A 25,055-nucleotide genomic window follows, 5' to 3' on the forward strand; every position below is an offset into this window, starting at 1 on the left:
GGACAGAAACCTGAAGGCAACAGCTCATGCAGAGACCATGGTCAGGTGCTGCTTACTGGCTTGCTCCTCATGGCTTTCTCAGCCTGCTTTCTTATAGAACCCAGGGATGGCCCCGGCCCTTCCATATCAATCACTAATTAAGAAAATGCTTTACAGTCTTGCCTAACTGCCTGATCTTAAGAAAGCATTTTCTTAGTTGAGGTTCCCCTCTCTCATAAGACTTTAGCTTATGTCAACTTGACATAAAACTATCTAGTATAGCCGGGCGGTGGTGGCGCACGCCTTTAATCGCAGCACTCGGAAGGCAGAGGCAGGTGGGTCTCTGTGAGTTTGAGGCCAACCTGGTCTACAAGAGCTAGTTCCAGGACAGGCTTGATTGATACAGTGAAACCTTGTCTCGAAAAGCCAAAAACAACAAAAACAAAAAACAGAAATCAACACATACAACCCAGGAGCACTTGCTCAGGAATGGCACCATCTATTATCTGAGCCCTCTCATACCCATAATTAATAAAGGAAATGCCCCACAGACTTGCTTGCAGGCCAGTTTGATGAGGGCATTTTCTCAGTTGAGGTTCTCTCTTCCCATGTGACTTTAGCTTGTATCAGGTTACCAAAAACAACAAAACTAAACCAAACTCAAACAAAAAATTAACCAACACAGTAGCAATGATGAGCAATAGAATAAATAGAATAGAAATTCTAGAAATAAGAGTTTTGGTTTTAAACAAGAGGACAATACAACTCAATGAGGAAAGGAATCTTCTTAGCATATGGCTCTAGTATAGCCATCCCTGTACAGAGAAAAACCAAGACAAATCTATCGAATATCATACCTGCCAAAATGATCAAAATGAGACCTACAACCCAGAGAAATGGCTCAGCAGTTAGGGGCACTGGCTGCTCTTCAAGGGTACCCGGGTTCAGTTCCCAGCACCCACATGGCAGCTCACAGCTGCCTGGATCTAATTCCAGTGGATGTGAGGCCCTCATCTGGCTTCCATTGGCATTGGACATGCATATAATGTGCAGACATGCGTGGAGGAAAACACCTATACACGTAAAATAATTAAGCAGGCAGTGGTGGTGCCTCTCCATCCTGCCATCTGCCGCCTTGCCTTCCCTGCCATGAATCTCAAACCAAGAGCCAAAACAAACCCGTCCTTAAGCTGGTTTTGACAGGTATTTTGTCCCAGCAATGAGAAAAGTAGCTAACACCAACATTTGTACTAAAACAAGAGGTGCAAGCATCGTGTTAGCAAGAGATTGTTCTGATTTGTTGAGGAAAAGGGACTTGAAAGCCGTATTTCTAGATCTGTCATGCTACCAGAACTCAGCCTAGCACCAGCCCAAGGAATGCCTTGGCAGGAATGAGCATTCTTGCCCCTCTCTTTGGCTATCAGACTACTGAGATAATGGACCTAAGAAATTAGAATTTCCCCAGAAGTATGCTGAGAGAAGAACAAGTTGAAGTAGTAGAACAAGCAGAAGAGGGTTTTGTCTCCTGCAGAAAGATTTGCAGTTTGTCAAAGAACCTTATAGGAAAGATTTGAGAGCTGAGGTAATGGTGGGCCAAGGGCTCACACTTTGATCAGGTCTGCTTAGTTATGCATATCAGAACTCTCTAAACCTTAACCCCATGTCAGGACCCTGAGGATGGACTTGGGGCAGGGCATCTCTGGATCTCTCTGTCCCTTTTCCCAATGTAACTGTATTGGATAAATCTCCCCCTTCCTGCTTATTGTCTCCTTTAATAAAGATTCTATTTTATCTGTGTGTAAATGTGTCTGTCTTTCTGAGTGTATGATCTCTTTGTGTGTGTGTGTGTGTGTGTGTGTGTGTGTGTGTGTGTGCGCGCACACACACCTATAGGGGTCAGTAGAGGGTATATGAGTCATGAGTCTCTGGGGTTGTAGTTACATGTTGTTGAGAGCTGTCTGACATGTGTGTTCAGAATCAAACTTAGGTTCTCTGCAAGAGCAGCAGTTCTTTTAACCACTGAGCCATGTCTCTAGCTCCTTAACTTAGCTCTTTTTAACTGACTTATGAAGAATGGATAACCAAATCTAGCTTGTTGGGACTTAGGCAGTGACTCTAAATTCAATAAGACTCTCTAGGCATGCAAGCACCCAGATACCCAAAGGGTTTCACTTCTCTACCCAAATGATAGAGACCACAATACAGACCGAACTTCCAGGAATCGTGGTCGCCATGCTCTCTGTGATTCTGCATATGTGGGATTGGAATGGGAGAAGATGGTATATGTTAAAGGAAAAGATTCATTTTCAAAAGAAACCTGTGACAACTGGTGGTGTTGTAACGAATAACTATCTTTGCACCGTCATGGGAGGAAAGTCTCTACTATCATAAAACCTCTGAAACCCCCCAAAGGAAATCTGAATCCATACAAAAATGGATCCATGTACTAATGTGGCATTTGTTATCATAGCCAAAAAGTGGAACCAGGGCTGGTGAGGTGGCTCAGCGTTAAGAGGGCCTGTTGCTCAATCACGGGAGCCTGAGTCTGGATCCCAGTGTCCACAGCCAGTGGCTTACAATGGCCAGTAGCTCCAGCTCCACGGGTTCTAATGCCCTCTTCTAGCCTCCATGGGCACTGCACGCTCATGATGCCCAAACATGAACACAAAGCACCCATACCCTTTATAATGACTAATCTTGGCTGCTAATTGACTACATCTGGAATCAACTAAAACTCATGCAGTTGAGTGTTCCTGCAATTGGATCCTTTGAGGTTGGGAGACCCACCCTAAATCTGAGCCATACTTCCTGATGGCAGCTCACATAAAAGTACATGAAAGAAGGAAGCTTGCTTCTTCGTCTTTTTTTTTTTCTTTTCTGTTTTCCCGCATGTTTTGTCGGTTTTGTTGAGGCATTCCTTTGCTGGTGTTAGAACCTACTTTTTCAGGATCCCATCATGCAGCAAAGACCAGCATTTCTTCGGGAATCTTCCAGGACTCCAGCACCAGATTGGGACTGCTGAGACATTCAGTCTTGTGGACTGAGCAACTACCAGATTCTCGGCCTTTCCACTGGGAGATTGCTCTTATTGGAATATCCAGAGCACAGCCTGTAAGTCATTCTAATAAATTGCCTTTGAATATATATTAATATATGCTCATTCTATCAGTTCTGTTTCCTTAGAGAACCTAATGTACACATGAAAATAATAGTATGTGGTGGCACATGCCTTTAATCATAGCCTTAGGGAGGCAGAAGCAGGATTCCCACAAGGTCCAGGCCAACCAGGACTATAAAGACCCTGTCTCAAAACAAAAACAAAACAAAGCCCTTTAATATTTTGTTGATGAAAGAAGCCAAGTGTAAAAGACCATGTAGGCAACATTTTCTTTTTATGTGACGTGGAAAGTCAAGTGTGGTGGTGCAAACCTTTGATCCCAGAGCACCTGAGAGAGGCAGAGTCAGGCAAATCTCTATGAGTTTGAGGCTGGCCTTGTCTACATAGAGTTTCAGGATCACCAGGGCTTCACAGAGAGACCTAATAGTGGTAGAATGATGGAGAGATAGAAGGGAGTCTTGCCATTGCCTGGCGCATGGATGGTGGTGCTGATGGTACCCAAGAGATCTCATCCCATCTTTGGGGTATAAAAGTGTTCTGCGATTAGGCAGTGGTTTGGACTGCATGCATCTGTGAATGAGTCCATGAGAACATGGACTCCATTCTGCCCATGGGAAGCTTTTGTGGTAAATGAGCTGTGGCTGCATACGATATAAACTATCTCTAAACACAGTTCAGGTAGGCCTCCACGGAAGGTGGCTGGTCTGAGAAGGGAGGAATAGAAATGGGGATGTATTGATTTGGGGAGCATACTTGGAGTTCTCTACTTGGTCCTGCCTAAGTTTAGGGACCTAGGCTTTCTGTACTGTGTCCTGATGCTTAGGGCTTATTACCCAGAGGTTAGGCTTTCCTTCCCGAGGGTTCTGAATCCTAGAGTCTTGTATGGACATTGTCTGTTTGGGGGAATGTCCTCATTAGCTTTAACTGTCAATTTGACAAAGCCTAGAGCCACTTGAGAAAGGCATCTCGATTGAAGGGTTGTTCAGTTCAGTTTGGCCTGTGGGGGAATGTCTTGATTGTTAATTGATGTAGGAGGACCCATTCCACTGTGGGCAACACCATTCCCTAGGCAGGTCATCCTGGGATATATAAGAAAGCTAGCCAAACATGAGTCTGCAAACAAACCAACGAGCAACATTACTCCATGGGTTCTGTTTCAAGTTCCTGCCCTGGTTTCCCTCAACGATAGACTGTAATCTGGAAGTATAAGCCAAGTAAACAGTTTCTTCCCCTAAGTCGGTTTTCAACCATAGTGTTTTATCATAGCAACAGAAAACAAACTAGAGAAGGAAATCATTTCTCATTCTGGTCATCACATTTGGCAGACCAGGAGAGCACTGGGGCAAAAGGGAACAGACAGAAAGTAAGAGGACCTCTCACCAAGTTAGGGAACTTAGAGGAGCCAGAAGGGGATGAGAAAAGAGTGATCTCTACCCAGCAGTGGTGGCTGAGCGGTTAAGCAGAGACATAATTGAGGCCTATGCCTTACTCACACTTGGCCGGCATGTGTGCAAAGACCCCAGACCCGACAGCGTGGGAGGGGACTGAGAGGAAAGGCTGGAGTCTGCGTCTGGATCTGGGGACCCTAGGAGGTCAGGCGCTGGACTGTGCTTCCAAGTGTTCTCTCTGGTGGAAGGAGAACCAGCAGGGAGTCAGGGAAACCCACAGGGGCAGCAGTGCAGGTACAGGAAGAGCCACCAGTGACTGGTCTGTAGGCAGAGATCGTCAAGAGGTCATCAGCCAGGGAGACCTTCCTGTTTCAGGGACAACAAACAGCCCCAGCAAAAGATTTGAGCCATCAAGCCTTCAGTCAGGAGGAAAAGGGAGCTGAAGGCAGGGCCCTGTGTGTCAGGCTGAGTGCAAAGGCCTTGTGAGCTTGCCTGTGGCCTGCCATTATACACAGAACAGTTGGCAGCGAGGTGCTGGCCTTGGGCTGGGAGGCCTGGACTTGCTGGGCCAGAGAGAGCGTGTTGGTATGTTCTGGGAGCCCTGAGATGTGGGATCTGATCAACTCTCAGGGAGCTTGTCAAGGTCACATGTGGGTCAGGATGAGTCTCCTTAGGATCTGTAGGGACTCAATCCCCCTTCAGTCTGGCTGTTGGAGGAAGAGGGCAGCAACAATTCTGGATTCCTTGGGGTGGGGGTGGATACTGCAGCTGTGGGAAGAAAAAAACCTGGTTGGCCTCTGGAGGGCTGTAACCCTACTGTGGCTGACTGGACATTGTAGCTACCCCTACTGTGGGACCTTTGCCCACCTAGGATGGTGCAGTTCTAAGATATCAGCCAGGCCAGGTGCACACAGTTCTCCAAGTGAGAGAGGGCTGGTCAGAGCTTCGCATTATTTCCACCTCAGGATGCCTCCTCACAGGCAGTGGAATCCGGAAATCTGGACTGAGCAAGTAAGTGGAGGCCTTGTCCCTAAGGAGGGGGTCAGACGGCCCACTGTCTGGGCCAGGGAGGAGCCTCAATCTATAGGACTAATCCTGCCCTTATGGACTCTGTGTCACTCTGAGCTAAGACCCCAGGGGTGCTGCCTGTTAGTGTGAGGCTAGGGTCACCTTCACCATCTACCCAGGAGTCTTTGCTCAGCACTGGAAACAGTAGCCTATTGAGACCCATCTCCCGAGGAAAGAGGGGTTCTGGGGAGTGTCCAGGGCTGGCTGTGATGTTCTTGGTGCCTCCATTCCTGTGGAATCTAAACCTAGGGAGACCCAGCAACCGCTGCCTCCCACCTCTGTTCCATCACCATGGATTGTAGGGGTTGGAGAGGCTGAAGGGGACAGCCTGGGTAAATCATCTCCTGTCTCTGCAGGGACCAGGCTCACACAGGCCCTGCCCCTTCTGATTAGAGTCAGTCTGCCCTAAACACGGCCTTTGCCCCTCTTTCTCCAGACTCTTGCTGAGAGCATAAAGGGCGCATTGAAACTTCAGGCCCTTTGGTCTGTCACAGACTCTTCCTGATCTATGTCTTTACTGTCTAGACTACCTGGGGCTGCCTGGACAAGCTGTACCCACTGTTGACAGCAATTGCTCACCAGCTTCCATGTGACCAGGCCACACAGGGGAAGCCAGCTTCTCTGAAGAGGACCCTGAAGTTCCCACAGAGAGGCTGCAAGATGAGATCTGAAGAAGTGGGTAGCCCTTAGGAGAAGAAGGTGTGGGCGGTCGTGTATCCCCTCCTCACCTAGACCCTGATAGGTCAAGGGGTCACTGGGACTGGTGGAAAGGCCACTGTGGATGGAGCAGAACATAGAGGGAAGGGGGGTCTACTCAACACAGAACCTGAAGTCTGAATTGAAGGCACGTCTTTCAAATCAAGGAAATAGCTGGGAATACTCAGGGGAAAGCCAGGAAGGGTGGGTGCTGTGGGAGAAAGTTCCGGAATCTTTAACTATCTCTGCTTCCCATTTCCCCAAGTGTAAGTAAATGGCCAAACCAGCTTGGGCTAAGCTGTGGGAGAAGGAAGTGGGAAGGTGCTTTTGAGGGAGGGAGTGGCTGGGAGGGTGGGGCTAGGCCTCAGTACCGACCAGTGTGTGGTTAGGGTATGACTTGGTTTGGGACCTAACGTTAATGAAAATGAATAGCTATCAGTACTACCTGCTGTTAATTCTGTGCAGTGGAACCAGGCTCTGGTTTCCAGATCAATACTAAGTAATTAAGAGAGAAAAAAAATATTAAATAAAACTCAGAGATCCAAAAGTTGTGGCAGACAAGAGAGTCGGAAGATTTGACAGAGGACGTCGACAGGACTGGGGAAGCTTGTGGGGGAGACTGGTCTGGATGCAGCTGTTTGGAGCCTGGATGGGTGATGAAGAGGTTGAGTGGTTCAAGGACCTCATGGCACTGCAGGGGGAGGGAAGAAGGAGAAAGAAGGAGACACAGAGTCAGAGGCCACTGGAGAGAGACCTAGTGGGAGGGGCTGAACTCCAGCTATGGTGTAGGATGGGGCTCCAACAAGGAGTCCACCTTCTGACCCCTTCTAGCATGCCAGGGGCTCTGAGAATGCTTGCTATCCCAAATTTAAGAGCCACTGTCCACTAGGCCGATCGCAGTAAGGCCAGCTGTTCCTGCGGACCAGTATCTGCAGGAGATGCATGCACTTCTGAGCCTCTAAATGTTGTCACCACGTGGGGACACTGGGTACAGACACAGCATCTGGTAGGGTGGACTATTCTCTATCTCAGTCTCTAATTCAGTGCCCACATTGCACATGGACTGAGACAGGAAGGGCCGTGGTGTGGATGGAGCCCTGGGCCTGCAAGTCTCTGTGGGCATCTGTCTTTCTAGCCAGATCGAGGCCCCTGCTTCCTCTTTCTCCATCTAGGAAGCCCAGAGTCCATGTTTTCCTGTCCTGTAAGGAGGCTCCTGCTAATAATAGTGTCCAGGTTCTGATCCTAGGCTTTGTGTCCTTAGCCTGGCAGTCCCACAGCACCTGCCTAGGACAGGCTCCTTGCACCCCATAAAAGTCCAGGAGCCAGGGACAGCTCCCTGTTCTATGCCACTGTTGGAAAGAGGAGAAGAGGAGTGGAGACTTTCAAGACAGCTTTGATGGCCCGAGGACACCTATGGAGCTGATGCAGCCCTTTAGAGACACTAGGAACTGAGAGAGAAGTATTGTCCCTTTGTCCCTCTATCAGTCATTAGAAGGACCCCCAGAAGGACAAGAACTCAGGTGAGGCAGCCCTGTGAGCTGGAGCATCTCTAGTGAGGAGGGTCAAGACTGCACAGAGGCCTGCTCCATTTTACTGTATCTCCACTCCGAGACAGAGACTGATGACAGGGACTTATTAGGGACATTGGTATATATGGTTGTAGACACGGAGAAGTCCCATGGTAAGTCCTGCATATGGTCTGGAGACCCAAGAGACCAGCTACTGATGTTCAGTCCAAATTCAAATGCCTTAGAATCAGGGGAGCCAACAAACTAATACACAATCCAAGGCTGAAGGCCTGCATCCAGGGGGTAGGGCTGTCAGTGAAGGTCCTGGATGCTTGGCTCTCCCAGAGAGCCCAGAGCTCTGATGTCCACAGAAGTGTGTGTGCCAGGAGGATGAAGCAAGGGGAGAACTTTACCATTTTCCATCTGGGCTTTCAGCTGTTCAGATGATGCTGCCCATATCGGGTGAGGAGGGTCTTCCCCAAAGCCACTGATGCAAGTTTCAGGATCTTCTAGAAGAACATCCAGAGATAACTCAACAGCAGTGCTTCTTTAGCTATCTGGGCAGTCCCATAACCCAAGTCAGTCATAACCAGCTTGACACTCTGAACTGCCACGTCCTTGTCAACAGGACACATTCATAGTGGTGTAGCTAGATTCACATGCCTAGCAACATCTCCCTAAATCCCACTTTATCTCCCAGTAGACTACAAGGCCATGGTTCGACATAGCATGAGCCAATCATGTGGTGCATCCCAAGTATCCCCTGAACCTTTCCCAAGAGGAGAATGTGTAGTCTTTGGGTGATGTTTGTTCTCTCGACATCTGTATAACTCAAAGGTTATGGGTCATGTGACTCCGGAATAAGCTAGAGAAGACACAGGAAGGAAACAAATACTGATTCCTTCTGTGAGTTCAAGACCAGCCTGGTCTACAGAGCTAGTTCCAGGACAGGCTCCAAAGCCACAGAGAAACCCTGTCTCGAAAAACCAAAAAACCAAAAAAAAAAAAAAAAAAAAAACCAGATACTGATTCCTCATAGTGAACTTTATACCCACAGACACTTTCTTTAAAAGAAGAAAAAGATTAATTTGCTGGGTGTGGTGGTGCACAATTTTAAACCCAGAACATCGGAGGCAGAGGCAGATGGATCTTTGTGAATTCAAGGCCCACTGGGTCTACATAACCAGTTCCAGGTCAGCCAGAGCTATTCAGCTAGAAACTGTCTGAAGTTTTTTTTTAATTTACTTTTATTTTATGTGTATGGGTGTTTTGCATGCATGCACGTATGTGCACTGCATGTGTGCATTGCCCATGGAAGCCAGAGAGGGTGTTGGATACTCTGGAGCTGAAGTTACAGGCAATTGTGAGCTGCCACGCTGCTACTCTGAACCATATCCAAGTCTTCGACAGGAACATCCAGTGCTCTTAACTGCTGAGACATCTCTCTAGACACGTTATTAGAAGAGGAAGTGCTGTAGCTGCTGCAATCTCTGCAGCTGTCTCTGGTCACATCACCTTATCTATCGTTCGGAAATGCCGTCTTCCACCGCCCATTCTGCAACCCATTTGCCCTTGGCTGCTCTTGGTTCTTGCCTGGCAGGTGACTTTTTGGCATGTTCACTTTTCCCTGGCCTGTGAGTCCTTGTGGTTCCATCCATCTTAACCTGGTGACACGAGGAACACCCTAAGGAAGCCCTGAACTACAGATCTCTTCTGGTAGTCATGGCCAGACATTCCACCGATCCCTAACTCCTCCTCAGCCTGAGGAACTCGGATCGACTGTGGTGTTTGTTGTGCCTCCTTGCAGAAGTGCTCCCTGTTCTGGGACCAAGCTTTCTAGGCCAGTAGAGCATACGGTTGTGCAAACAGGAAGCAGAAATCTTGCTTGGGTCTCCAGGGGTGGTGGTTAGTGGTTCCATTCCCATAGCCACCTCTTGATTTCTGGACCCATGAATCGTGACTGTGGGAAAAACAGTACCGGACATGAGACGCTGAGTCAGAGAACATTCAGCCTTCTGGAGAATTCTGCCTCAGCTCCATTAGGTACTGCCACCCAGTTGGTGCTGTGCCTTATTTTCAAGCTGTAAGCCAGCTGCTTCAGAGTGGTGGCGACACAGTTAGACATGTGGGTTACATGGATATGGCCCGGGCCACTTTTTACTTGTCAGCAGGTGTGTTCCTGTCCCAGAGGTACTGCAGTATCCCCGAGGTTGAAACATGATGTTTTATGCCAGCTTTTGGGAGTTGTCTCATTTAGGAAGGCAGACTCCTAGCAAATGAGATCCACGTTTTTATAGAAGGAGCAAGGGATATGTTCACTCGTCCCTCCGTGCTGGGACATAGCAGGGAGGTGCCATCTGAGAGGAACAGTCTTCCCCAGACAACTGATCTTCAACTTCTCATTCTTTAGAAGCCTGAGAGACAGATTTCTGTTTTAAAGTTACCAGTCTAGGGCTGGGGAGACAGCTCATTTGGTAGTGCTTGCTTTGAAAGCATGATGTCTTGAATTCAATCCCCAAAACCCACATAAAAAAGCCTGATATGCTGGGGTCTGCTTATAATCCCAGTGCTAAGGAGGCAGAAACGAGGGCGGGTCAAATCACTCTCTGCATTGTGTTTACAGCTTTCCACGGTTAAAGATCGGATCTCTCCATGTCTACCACTTGTTGCTATGCCTTCCTGCTATGCTGGACTCATCCGTCTGGACCTGTAAGCGAAAATAAACTCTTTCTTCTGTAAGTTGCTTTTGGCCATGGTATTTATCACAGTAACACAAAGTCCACTAGAACACATCCCAGCTCCTTGCTTGTATTTCTTCCCCAAATTTCTTTGTCATTCATTTTCTAATTAAGTTTATTCTAAGTCCCTAGTCATTCAGCAAAGCCACTAGATGTAGTCCAAGAACTGATTTATAATCCAGGCCTAGCCATTTCTCTTCCCAAGCAAAGGGCATAGTCAAGTTCACTGGCCAACGAAACTCTGCCATCTGAGAGGGTCCCCTCACCACTGTCCTGGAGGGGTGTTCAAAAAGGTCCACAGCATTGTGACTGTCAACTTGTGGGATGTGCCTACATAACTTTGGTGTCTTACTTAGGGTTTCCATTGCAATAAAACACCAAGACCAAAAACAACTTGGGGAGAAAGAGGTTTATTTCATCTTAAAGCTGGTGCCACAGCCTGTCACTGAGAGAAATCAGGGCAGGAACTCAAGCAGGGCAGGAACCTGGAGGCCAGAACTGAAGTAGAAGCCATGGAGGAGGGCTGCTAACTGGCTTGCTCCTCATTGTTTGCTCAACCTTCTTTCTTTTTTTTTTTTAAATATTTATTTATTTATTTATTATGTATACAATATTCTGTCTGTGTGTATGCCCACAGGTCAGAAGAGGGTACCAGACCTCATTACAGATGGTTGTGAACCACCATGTGGTTGCTGGGAATTGAACTCAGGACCTTTGGAAGAACAGGCAATGCTCTTAACCTCTGAGCCATCTCTCCAGCCCCTCAACCTTCTTTCTTATGCCAACCCAGGACCCTCCACCCAAGGGTGGCACCGCTCCCTGTGGGATGGGGCACCACTGCCTAGCGATGGGCCCACTCACATCAAGCATCAGTCAAGAAAATGCATCACAGGCTTTCTACAGGCCAATCTGCTCCCTCTTCCAAAACGACTCTACCTGTGTCCAGTTGACATAAAATTAGCCATTACACTTGGGTAAGCCAGGCACAGGTCATTCCTTATCCTTCCAACTCATCGTAGGGTACTCTCCATGAGGCTACAACTGTCAACTGGGAAGAAATGAAGCAGTGACATCTGGGTCACCATCCTGGTACTTATTCTGTGTTTTCAAGGCCCGCTTAGACCCAATCAGATTGCTCACTTCCATCTGAGGCTGGGTTGCTGCTGAACACACCCAACTTTTTGACATGTGGTTCATGATGGGCAGCTTAGGATGCACAGTAATATGTGAGACAAGTTTCTATGAATACCCAGTAGCAGCCCAGAGCAGACTTTCATTAGGGAAGTGGTTGTCTGCAAATAAGGGCGGGCCTTCACTCCACAAATCTGGCAGGGCCGTCTGCTGCTTCCCTATGTGGTCAAACCAAAGCCTCTGTCACTGCAATCCCAATCCTAGCAGCTCTTCTGTGAGGGTCAAAGAGCCCCGATGGAAGAACATCTGAACCTGTTGGAGAGCCTCCCCCTGTTGCAGGCATTTGCATAGTTTAGTAAATACCTGAGCAACACACCCAAGTGAAGAATATGGGTAGGCCCATGAGAGGCTGTGCTTTTTTTGGTTGGGGGTGGGAGTCATGTGTAATAACTCATCTTTCCCTGGAAGAGATGTTTTGACATGCCTGAGTATCTTATGCTGTAATTTATTTGAATCGACTTCCCTCCCTGACACACCAGTGTTTTACCAAGAAGTCAGTAGTTGCTATTTCTGAATTGCTTGATCCAGTCAACATGACATCAGTGCTACAGGCCAATGAGGAGGAGGGACAGAAAGGTCCTTAAGTTCCTTATGAGCCAAACTGTGGACCAGGACTGGAGAGCAGAGACTCTGAGGAAGGATGGAGAAGGTGGCCTTGCCAGATGAAAGCACACTGACTCTGATGGGCCTTATGGAGAGACAAGGGTAGGGAAAGAGGTGTTGTCAGCCATTGCTGCCCGTCACCAGGGCACATGTTCATGCATCCAGTCTGGGAAACAGCACCTAGTAGGGAGTCTGTGGTTGGAGTTACTACCTGGGCAAAGCTGTGGCAGATCCCACTGTCTTCCTCTAGTGCCCTCCGGTCAACTGCTCAGGCCAGGAGGAGAGCTGAGTGTGTGTGTGTGTGTGTGTGTGTGTGTGTGTGTGTGTGTGTGGTGACATAATGGTGATGATGGAAGTTACTACTCTTGTTTTTTTTTTTTTTTAAAAAAATATGTTTATTTATTGTGGACTGGGGTGGTGGGTACATATGCCATGGAGCACATGTGAAGGCCAGAGGCAACTCGTGGGAGTTGATTCTCTCCTTCCACCATACAGGTCCTGGGGATGGAACTCAGATAACCAAGCTTGGCATCAGGTGCCTCTACCCACTGAGCCATCTTACCAGTCCCATTTTTACTTTTCTGAGACAGAGTCTTACTCTGTAGACTAGGCTGGCCTGGAACTTGCTATGTAGATCAAACTGACCTTGAGCTTATGGTGACCCTCCCCTGCCTTTGCCTCCTGAGTGCCTGGCTTACAGGCATGTACCACCATGTCTGGGTCACCCTGCATCATGCAGTTCCAGTTTGCTGCATGGTGTCTGCAGTCCCCCTGAGGAGTACCAGTGCACTCACCTCACTAGTTCCCCAGTTGGAAGTGACGCTAGTCTAGTGCTTCTCTTGGCCTTTGTTACCATAGCAACTCTTATTGCTTAGGTCAGGGAGTCAACTAGTATCCTGCTGCTGACTAAGTATATCTGTTCCTTTTTTTCTTTTCTAGATCTAGGAAAGTGATCACAGAATGGAATTAGGGACCTATAAGTTCTCAATGAGATGGATCAGACCTGACGCTCTATGGATTTTCTTCCCGCTGTAAGTCCTGACTCTGACTGTGGGGCCACCATACAGATCTAGTCTTCTGGAGTTGGTGTCGATCGACAGCCAGTTCTGAGAAGGCCCTGAACACGCTGCTCATTTCCTCTTCTCCAGGGCAGTCTCCCTGAGAAAGGACCTTGGGTCCACGTGGGGGAAGGAAAGAGCCATAAGAAGACTTAGGGTATTGTGGCAGGATTTCTCCTGCAGGCTCCCCTTCATGCAGAAGCTCAGATCCATAAACTGGCTCTTGTCTGGGGATTGCTAGAGTCTATGACCTTTTGTTTTTAAGACTCAAGTTATACTTTTGCTCACAGATCCTGGAAGTTTTCCATAGAAAGATCAAACAAGAAGTTAGCAGACGTTCTCTCTGTTTCCCCGAAGGATCTCCATGATCAATCCAGCCAGCACCACAGGTCTGCACTGACCAGACTGCTCAGACTGTGGCTTTGTCTGTGCACCCCATTATAGTAACTGCAGTCACTGTGCTTATGCCCGCTGAGGACCTCCACATGGCCCATGCCACCCTGAGATCCAATGACTGTCACTGAATTTGAGTTTTCCAATTGACTAGCTTTGGTTTCAGTGTAAGGTAGTCTTTAGAGATGAGCAGTCACAGAGCAGTGGAAGGATACTGCCCCTGCCCCCTTGCCCCAAGTCTGATTCTCATAGTCATGGTGAAAGTCAACCTTTTGGACATTTCCAGTGTGGGCAAACAAGTTTAACAAGTTGAATCTAATCTAGAATACTCAACTTCCTATGTCCTTCATTCACCCCTCTACATAAAACCATCTAAGTCTCCTATTTCTGATTCCTTCACCGTGGACCACCATGTAATCCACACACACAAAAATCAGTCTGACTTACTAACTAACTAACCAATTAATAACTAACTGCCTTTGTTTTTTTTTTTGTTTTTTTGTTTTTTTTTTTGAGATACGGTTCACTATACAGTTCTGACTGGCCTTGGTTTGTAAATCAGGATGGCCTTAAATTCAGAGATCTGCCTGCCTCTGTCTCCCCAGTAATGGGGTTAAAGGCGACACCACCCAGCCTGGCTTTAATCCTCGTGATTCCCGGAGCTGCATCATTAGACAGAGATCTGTGTCCGGTGCTCCCATACTGATTCATGATCCAACTTTATGTTTGAACCTGTCCTACCTTGCTGTCTCATTTGCTGTCTATTATCACATGAGATCAAATGATTTCCTTTTCACTAAGTTTCTTGTCTGTATAAAATGGAGAACTCAATTCTTCTAAAATGTAGTGCATATCCTTATGGGTCACACGCTGTTCTGCATGGGCACACACCTTTACTTGTAAGTCTGCAAACAATTGTGTTGGTTAGTTTTCATTGTCAACTTGACACAGACCTAGCAAAGAATGGCTCCGTTAAAGAATGGCTGTATCTGTGAGAGACTGTCTTGACCTGTAATTGATGTGGGAGGGCCCAGTTCACTGTGGGTGTCGCCATCTCTAGACTGGTGGGCTTGGGCTGCATAAGAAAGTCAGCTGAACATGAACTGATCAGGCCAGTAAGCAGCATGCCTCCATGGTTCCTGACTCCTGGTTCCTGCCTTGAGCTCTTGCCCTGACTTGGCTCAGTTATAGGCTATTACCTGCAAATGCTACCCGAACAAATCCTTTCTTCCCCAAGTTGCTTTTGGTCATGGTATTTATCACAGCAATAGAAGAGCAAAGTAGAACATACAAGGAGAGGTGGTGCTGGAAGGGACCAGTGTTGTCCTGCCTGGTCCTTGTTGTTGCCTTGGGCATCATAGACTTCCTTCAGGTGGACAGGGAGGTCCCATCTATGGGCTAGGAGCCACTGCTTTGATTTTAAGGCATTATTTTATTTTTAGTTGTGTGTGTATGTGTGAGCATATACTGCATATGTGGAGGGGTTACCCACAGAGGGCAGAGATGTCAGATCCCCTGGAGCTACAGTTACAGGGAGTTGTGAGTCATCTGACACGGGTGCTAATAGTTGAACTCAGGTCCTCTGGAAGGGCGATATGTGCTCTCAACCACCAAGCCATCTCTCCTGCCCGTGGGAACCACACATGCTGGCAAGAGAGGTTCATCGGAACACAGGGTCTTGGTGTCCTCAGATTTATGAGGGTCTCCCCACATGACCCCATCCCAGCTTTCAGGATCTATTCTTTCCCAGTCAGTGTCCTCGTTTCAATAGTAGATTTACCTTGCATTGTGAGCTAGTGAGTCTAGAATGAGGTTCTTTTTTTGACTTTCAGCACATTTCCTCTCTGAATCTGCAGGAGACAAGGCTGCCCTTCACAACACAGGAGCTTGAAGACCATCTGTGTGATGTTTGATAGGAAGTGCAAACCCTGAGCTCATCCTTTTGGTCACCTGGTTGAGAAATTTTAGGAGCAAAGGACTGATGTCTTAGCTTTCAAGAACTCTTTAGAAGTTTCATATGCAGAGTTACTTAGCTCCTAACTTCTTAGTAGTAATAATAGAGTTATTGGTGTTTTAAATCTAGAGACACCAGACTATCAATTCTAGAAAATGCTCTTGGCACAAAAATGTATATTAGTCAGCATCCTCCAGCTAATGTGTGTATATATTTAAAAAGTTATACATAATGACATTCTGTCATCCATCCATCCATCCATCCATCCATCCATCCATCCATCCAGGATGTGTAATGTTGTCAGGATCTAGAATCACCTAGGAAACAAGTCCCTGAACACACTAGTGAGGGATTATCTAGATTAAGTTAATTGAGATGGGAGGACCTGCCCACTGTGGATGGCACCATTCCCTTGGCTGGCATCTGGGACTGTATGAAAAAGAGAAAGTGAGCTGAGCAAAGATGGTCATTGCTCTGAGACACAAATGGCCAGGTCCTTCAGGTTCCTGTTGCCTAGACTTCCCTGCCATTATGTATTGTACTTTGAACTACGAGTCAGAATAAATCCTTTCTTCCTAAAGTTACTTTTGTCAGGGCATTTTATCAGAGCAACAGAAAGGTAACTAAAATACCACCTATCATCTCTATCTGTCTGTCTGCCTGTTTATCTGTCTATCTGTCTATATCTATCATCTACCTTCCTACCTCCCTGTTTTACTTACCAGTCATCTAAAGTGAAAATCCGATTCATACGTCCCACACTTCTTGTCTGCATCTGAAAATGAGGGACCTCATTTGTGTGATTCAGTCCATAGACAGATGCCCAGGAATCAGGACATCTGGTGGTGTGAATCTTGTCTGAGGGCAGGAGAAGTCCAATGCCTCAGCTCCAGTGATGAGGAAGCAAAACGGAGGCAAATTAATGTCTCCCCTATTTTCTACTCTACATCTCAGTGGCCTAGGAAGGTTATCTACCTCACTGGGTTTTTTTTTGGGGGGGGGGCAAAGAGGTACTTTATTTTTGACATTGCAGGAAGACATTTAAGAGTTTTTAATTTTTAAAAAGGTTTTAAAAATACTTGAATTTATAAGGTTGTGGGACATCTGTGATTATAAAATGTTTTATATTGTTAATCTTTGAACTTAAAATAAAAGGTTAAAAGTTAGGGTCAGAACCATAAGCACCAAATGCTAACCAGAAACCGGGATGTTCATTTCTTGTAATGCAGCAAGACAATTACCTAAGGAGTCTAGCAAAGGGCTTGAAGCAATTTCTCAGCCCATTGAGTCTCTACCCTTTGGTGGTTAAAAAAAAACAACAAAAAACCCTTTTTACAGGGGTAACCTAGGTCCACCTGCATGTCATATGTTGGCATTAAGATTCATAACAATGACAAAACTGCAGTTGTAAAATAACAACTGGAAATTTTTTGTAATAGAAAATTATATATATTTTTTTCGTTTTTTGAGACAGGGTTTCTCTGAAGCTTTGGAGCCCATCTTGGAACTTGCTCTATAGACCAGGCTGGCCTTGAACTCACAGAAATGTGACTGTCTCTGCCTTCCAAGTGCTGGGATTAAAGGCACACGCCACCCCTGCTGGGCCACCTGCCTCACTGTTTCTCCTTGCTGCTTGCTCCTAGAAGCACCCTTGGGGATGTGCATTCAGAGGCAGGGTTTGATCTGAATACCTCCAGTCAGTCAAGTTGGCATATCAAAACCACCATCACACTGGGCTAAACCGTGGGTGTCTGATGTGATTTAGTGTCTTCCTCCATCACAACCTCCACCAGCAAGTTAGTGATGGTGAAAAGCCAGGACCAAAGACATACGTGTCAGGCCTGGACATGGTTGTGGGCCACTCACTCCTCTTGCACCAGCCCAGTGTGTGATAGATAATCTTTACTGTCAATTTGACAGGAACCGAATCACCTAGGAGACACACTTGTGTGACATCTGTGAGGAGAAAGTGATCCTCACTTTATAATAGGAGTCCTGGAGACTCAGAGCAGCAGAAACACAGCAGTTTTAACTCTTCTACAGTTGGACACCAGCCTGACGTGACAGGCACACTGACTGAATGCAGAGAATGTTTTCTAAACCAATGGTCCTTCCTCCCTTTTATGAATACCCAGGAAGGTCAGAGCTTACATGTTATCTAGGTCTTTTCTTCCTTCTGTGGCTTTTCTGGACAAAAACCTTGTGTGGGTTCGCTCTGTGTTTTAGAGCCTGTTTATTTTAACACTTATCAGACGCACCATCTTGCAGGGAGGCTTGTCTGTTAGAAGTCAAAAACTCTAAACTCCGAGATGGTGCACAGCTTAGGAGAGTTTGGATATATTGGGTTGTGAAGAGAGAATAGCTGGACTAGCAGACATCAGCAGGGGTCTAGTGTTTTCATTGGTAACTGGGTTTAAGGTTGCTCAGGGCCATTTGGAAATGAACTACCAGGTTTTATTTCTAACAGGTGGTTCCAGAGCAGTCTAACCCAGCAGGAGTGAGTACCTTCCAGCAGGTGACCCAGTACAAAAAAGTCTAAAGAAAAGCAGTGCTGGTTGTTTGCCTTCCCTTGGTCTGGAGTCCATGTGTCTGTCTCTGCTGCGACTGTCCTCTTCTGACGTCAGACTCAAGCATCTTCAGCCTTCTTCCAACACGAATTGAACACTAGTGACTCCCCAGGAATCCTCCAGACCTTCAGCACCAGACTGGGACTGCCAAGGTGATGAACTTTGTGGACTAAACAGCATCTCTAGTATTGTGTAAGTCAATCTAACAAATCCTTCTTTATAACCCATATTTCTTCTATTAGTTCTGTCTCTAAAGAACTCCATTTAATCCAATTTGTGGCACTGGTAGCAGATTCTAGAGAGGCAGAATCCAAAGGATGAATTTCTCTAGTGGACTTGATGGTGTCTGGAACTGGCTCTCCAATTCATCTACACCTAAAACTGCTAAAGACGCGACGGTACTCTGGAAGTGGGGAAAGAGCATTGCTATTCCATCTTGTGAATCAAAGAACTGTACAGCATGCGCACATACCCACACATAAATAAATAAGTGAACGTAACTTTAAAATGAGAATAAGAGGAAAGAGAATGGCCCTTCTAAGAATGGAAGTAGACTGAGAGCTGGGAAAAGCTAGAAGCTCTGATGGCATTGAGCCAGGGCAGTCATGAGCTGCTGTGGGTCATTTATATCGCGGCTACATGCTCTACATTTGGAATATTTGAGAGCAGGAGCTTTAGTCGGGTGTAATCTGTCACTTAGATGCAGCCCCTAGTTGGATGTTTCCAGACTTCCTCTACCATTGGTTTCTTTCATATGCTAATTTTTACCCTCTTTTCCCCCAGCATGCTATGCTAATGGACAGCAGAGACACCAAGCAGTGTCCATTATGGTCCAACTGGGATAGCTTAGTGGTCTGTGTTCCCAAAAGAGCAATAGATGGGGGAGGGGCTTACTTAGCACCCACTCCATCTGTATAAGCAAATTCCAGAGCAAATGAAACATTTCCCTTGAGGGATTGGAAAGCCAGCTCAGCGTTTTGGAGCACTGACTTCTATTCTAGAGGGCCTGGGTTCAATTCCTGGCTCCCTCATGGCAGCTTACAGATATCTGTAGTGACTCCAATCCTAGGGGTTCCAATGCCCACTGTAGTCCTCTGCAGGCACCTGACATGCATGCAGGCGGAACACCCATACATATAAAATAAATGTAAACGGTTTTAAAAGTTTACTTTGAATTGTATCGACAAAGAATCACAGTTCCTCAACAAATGTCCAGACATGGCAGCTTACAGAGCCAGAACCTCTTGAGTGAAGGAGAAGCAGGTCCCCCTCAGGAGACTGTGTCACGCTTCAGAAAGTTTTACAGTCAACCAATCTTTCTCCAAAGAAACCCATGGGCTTTGATTAGAGTAACTCACATCCAGGAAAAGGAAATAACCAGTCTTTTCAAGGCCTGTTAGAGACTGTCTCTGAACTGACACTGGTTCTGGAGACCGCCTCCAAAGTGTCATGGGTATCCAGTTAAGTTAGGGCCTGTGGAGGTCAGGTGATGGATGGAGTTTCTGCCAAAGTCTGACTCACAGTGGGTCCAATGGACCCACAAACTCTGTCCAGTGGGAGAGATATACTTAGAGATTGGCAGCACCCCAGCGTTGGTTGTCAGACCTGTGGAATGAGGGCTATTATGGTCTGAAAGGCCAAATGGAAGCCCTTAGTTGCCTCTACCAGGAAAAATCATGAACCAGAAAAAGAAAATGCCATGGCAGGATTATGGAAATTAATGCCACCAGTAAGGCTTTGCAAGACGCTGTAGGTAGAGAGGGGTGGGGAGATGGCTCGGTGGTTAAGAGCACTTGGTTACTCTGGCATAGGACTTAGGGTTGGTTCACAGCACTCACCTGGTGGTAATTCCAGTTTGTGAAGATCTGATGCCCTCCCTCCTCTGGCCTCCAAGGGCACTACATGCATTTGATTTATGGATACCCTTATAGGCAAAACACCCATACTAACATTAATTTTTTTTTTTAATGAGAGGGGCTAGCGAGATGTCTTAGAGGTTAAAGGCACTGACTGATTTCCCAGAGGATCCTAGTTCAATTCCTAGTACCCACATGGCAGCTCATAACTGTCTGTATCTCTAGAACCAGGGGATCTAATGCCCTCTTCACATGGGCACCAGGCAGCATGCATGTGGTGCACAGACATACAAGCAGGCAAAACACTCGTAAACAAAGTAGTGCAATATGTAAATAAAGCTGGGAAAATTGAACGATGCAGGGGTGGTGGTTCCTACCGTATCTCCTTTGAACTCCCCCTGTTAGCCTGTGCTTTAAAAGACAGATGGATCATGGAGAATGGCAGTTGACTATGGCAACCTAAGTAGTGACTCCAGTCACAGAAGCAATGCCAGATGCAGCTTCCTTACTTGAGTAGATTAATGCATCTCCTGGTACCTGGTATTCAGCCATTGGTCCGGCAAGTTTTTTTTTTTTTTTTTTTCTGGAAACCTGTCCATAAGGGCCATCAGAAGCAGTTTGCTTTCAGCTGGCAAGGCCAGCAGTATACCTTTACAATTTTACCTTAAGAGCATATTAACGCCCAGCCCTGTGTCATAGTTTAGTTTGCAGGGAACCTGATATACAGGGTATCACACTGACCCATTTACATTAATGACGTTATGCTAATAGGACTAAGGAACTGGAAAGTGACAGGCACTCGGGACTTGTTAGTAAAGCATTTTGTATTTTGGAGGCAGCAAACTCCTTACTTGGGTGTGTTGCTTTAGTCTATACACCAAATAAACTCAGAAAGCTGCTAGTTTTGAGTGGGACCCAGCTGCTCTGCAGGCTGCTCTGCTGCTTGGACCATATGATCCAGCAGATTTGATGGTTATTTAAGGTGGCAGTGGCTGGTAGCGATGCCGTTTGGAGTCTTTGGCAGGTCCTTGTAGGTGATCACAGGGGAGACCCTTGTTATTCTGGAGTGTAGCCCTATCATCATCTATAGATAACCATACTCACTTTGAGACACAACTCTTGGCTTGTTCATGGGCCTTAGTTAAACTTGACATTTAGCAATGAGATGTCAAGATCTTCCTCGCTCATGACATCAGTACATCACTTCAGCCCTGAATGGGATGTCATTAATCCCCTCCACTGAAGACTAGAGATCTATGCAGAAGAGGTGACAGAAAGATTTTAAAATCCAGAGGTGGTGAATGACTCCAAGGAAACAGTGTCTTCCAGACACAACAGGTTGGATGCACACACACACAGATACTGTGACAGCACATGTAAGATCTGCACAGGTTCAAATCAGACAATATTCCAGCACTGAGAAGGGGAAGTGGACACAAAGCTCCGCCCCTAACCAAGACGCTATTAGCTACTGATGTATGCTGAGAAAGGAAATTAGCTTTCTCCAATGGAGTGTCACTAGGTCTATCTGTCACACTCCAGGGGAGACCCCATGCTCAGGAGCAGGTGGCCCACTCAAATCAGACTCTATGTTTTCGTTTGTTTTGTTCTTTTTGATCTAACATTGGCGAGTGGGATGTCAATGACCTGGGAACTGCCCTGAAGACACAGCTGTGGTACTGAAAACCAAGGGACTGTGCTGAAGGAAGGAAACACAGTTCTGAGCAGAGATTGAATTGGCAGTGGGAGACGTGAGAGAGGCCCAGCCAAGGGCTTCTTGGAGAAGTTGGAAAGTCTGGCAAAGCAGATCACAAAAAATCAAAAACAATGCTGGGAAAGGGCTAGGGGATAGATCGATACTCGGGAGGAAGGTGGAGTAGTTCCTTAGGAATGAATCTAAATACATAGCTGTCACCAGCCACCAAGTGCAGTCTCTGCATTCGTCCCAAAAAATGAAAAGCCACATCCGCTCAAATGCATGCTCACACATGAAGGGTCAGGCTCTCCTCTCGCTCTCTCCCCACTACCCCTCCTCCAGCCAGAGACTTACCCTATATCCCAGACTCTCCTTCGCCCCAGTACGTAGTCATGGTGGTCTCAAACTTGGAGGAACACTCCTGCCTCAGCCTCCTGAGTGCTGGGATTCTAGGCGTGAATACATAGCAGCTATTTTTTATTTAAACATTTCTTTGAGAATGTCATACATGAGTACTCTATTTACATTATTTTCACTTCTCCAGCTCCAGCTCCTCCCATATCCCAACCCACTCCTTCCCAAAGACATGACCTTCTCTTTAATTGTTTGTATGTGCATAAGTGTACATGTATGTTTAAGTAAACAAAATAATATGTTTCTCTATGACCTTTTCAAACATCTTTTTGTTCATATTATCACCAAGTGTAATAGATGAAAATGTGCCTTAAAAAGTGAATGGTTGGCTGGGCAGTGGTGGTGCACGCCTTTAATCCCAGCACTCGGAAGGCAGAGGCAGGAGGATCTCTGTGAGTTCGAGGCCAGCCTGGTCTACAGAGCAAGTTCCAGGAAAGGCTGCAAAGCTACACTGAGAAACCCTGTCTTAAACAACAACAACAACAACAAACAAACAAACAAACTACAACAACAAAAAACAACCAAAACAAAACAAACAACAAAAACCAAACTGGTTGGCTAGGTGTAATGAATGTTATTCCAAATTGTGAGTAGAGGCAGGAGGAACAGTTCAAAGTTATCCTCAGCTGTAGAGGGAATTTAAGGCCAGCCTAGACTATATGAGGCCCTGTCTCACTCCTTCCCAAAGGAAGATGGAGAATGTAGAGATGAGGTCAGGGGTTGTGTGGTCATCTGGGGAGGTGGGGTCTGTGGCTTTAAGAAGCATCAGGGAGGCAGTGAGGATGACGTTCTGATTATTGCAGTGGTAGTTATGCAAAGCCACACACACACACACACACACGCACATGCACACTCAGGCAGGCAGTACACACATGTGCATTCATACTCACACATGTGAGCGCAGGCACATCTGGTAGCGTCTGCATCATCTGTGTGCATTGAACAAGTGATGTCTGTACTTGTTAGCATGGTATTTATGCAGATGTCTGCTTTGGGGAAGGCCGGAAGGAATAATTCACCAAGACTTTCTGTGTACTATTTGGGAATCTATAATTGTCTCAAAATACAGTGTTCCAACAGATTTCAGGCCATGAAAGTTGAAAATGTCAACCAAATCAAAACATTGCTAGAAAAAAATTGTAAAAGGACAAAGTTGACTCAAAATAGACAAAATGGGGCTGAAGAGACGGCTCAGTGGTTCAGAGCGCTTGTGGCTCTTACAGAGAGGACCTGAGTTCAGTAGTTCCCATCACCTAGGTGGGGCATCTCAGCACCACCTGTTGCTCCAGGTTCAGGGGTTCTAATACCCATGGCCTCCTTTGGAGATGGGTAGGCTGTGTGGTTTATAGGCTGCCGTTTCCTGTATGGTCTCTGCTTCCTGGCCCATAGAGGTGAGAGCGAGTAGCTGCCACCCTTTCTCACTGCAGTGAAGTCGCTGCTCCATCTCCCCTAGCGCCGCTCCTTTCCCACTGTGATGGACTATGGCATCCGAAGCCATCATCCAGAATAAACCCTTCCTCCCGTATGGCTTCTTCTCAAGTACGCATCACGGCACCAAGAAAAGTAGCAAACAGAAGGGACATAAATAAACATTCACACAGGAAATGGAAATGTCTAGCTGAACCTTGGTGACCTTAGCAAATACAAGGTGCCTGGGTGTGGGCTCTAAGGAGTGTGTGGCCTCATCTAGGAGGATGCCACTCTCGTCCTGTGACAGGGAATAGGAAGGAGTGGAGTATAGAGAGAGGAGGGCACCAAGGACTGGGGATTTCCAGCTGCTGAGCCGGCCTCCTGCAGCAAGACAGCGGCTAGGGGACAGGTTTTGAGAGTGGGTGAGAGAGGAAACTGGAGTAAACATTAGACCGAGGAGGCGGGCTCAGGGTGCAGCTCGGTTGGGTCTGGGCTTGAGCAAATCAGTAGCAAGAGCCATCTGGGGACATGGGAAAACTGAATTTGGGTTATGTTTTCAATGTGAGTAGAGAGTTATTATGAACATAGCAGATGTGACAGTGATGGATTGCCGTTCCATGGGAGTACACCCTCCATATTTAGAGGTGAGTGCTGAATTTGCTAAACTAATGTACATATGGAGCACTATGTTTACAATCTACTTTAATTCTAAATGCTTAATTGCCATTACATTTAGGAACACAGACACAGATGTACACACACACACAACACACACACACAGGTACTTGCAAACACAGAGAGAAATACACACACACTTTCTTGAAGGGCTTGGTACCTATCACAGTGGGCTGGCAAATACAACCTCTGCATCTTAGCCAGCAGACTGGAAACTCAAGCAGGGTTTTCATGGCTCAAACTGCTTCTCTGGGAAGTGGGAGTCTCTGATCTGCAAGCTGCTACTTATTGAACAAGACCCCACATCATGGGGATCACCCGGTGTCCTACTTTGATTTCTACTGCTGAGATAAACGCTATATGACCAAAAGCAACTTAGAGAACAAAGGAGTTATTTCACCTTACAGATTCTAAGTCCATCACTAAAGGAAGCCAGGGCAGAAACCTCAAGGCAGGAACTGAAGAAGGGACCATGGAGGAAGGCCACTTACTGACTTGCTTCTCATGGCTTGGACAGCCTGCTTGCTTACACAGCCCAGGACCACATACCCAGGATGACACCATTCACATGGCTTGGCCTCTTTTTTTTTTTTCTATAATTTTATACTTGTGTATAAACTTTATTTTTTTAACTTTTTATTGATTCTTTGTGGATTTCACACCATGCATCTTGATCCCATTCATCTCCCTGTCCTTTCGTGTCCTCCCTCTGCCTTTGCACTCTCCCTCACAAAATAAAATTA

At 46.5% G+C, this 25,055-nt stretch overlaps 1 long non-coding RNA gene across 3 annotated transcripts in view; it reads left to right on the forward strand.

Moving 5' to 3' along the window:
- LOC130880672 (uncharacterized) overlaps positions 1-25,055 on the forward strand; it is a 61,720-nt gene that overhangs the window by 2,043 nt on the left and 34,622 nt on the right. The window contains exons 2-6 of one of the 3 annotated variants that reach the window (XR_009057616.1): positions 2,912-3,090; positions 6,079-6,228; positions 10,381-10,492; positions 13,229-13,320; positions 18,162-18,453. This is a non-coding gene — a long non-coding RNA (uncharacterized LOC130880672). Of the gene's footprint in view, positions 1-2,911; positions 3,091-6,078; positions 6,229-10,380; positions 10,493-13,228; positions 13,321-18,161; positions 18,454-25,055 lie in introns of those variants that run through there. The other 2 variants (XR_009057617.1, XR_009057618.1) reach the window with 2 other exon arrangements.

The sequence above is a fragment of the Chionomys nivalis genome, chromosome 8 (assembly GCF_950005125.1).
Source record: "Chionomys nivalis chromosome 8, mChiNiv1.1, whole genome shotgun sequence".
Lineage (NCBI taxonomy): Eukaryota > Metazoa > Chordata > Mammalia > Rodentia > Cricetidae > Chionomys > Chionomys nivalis.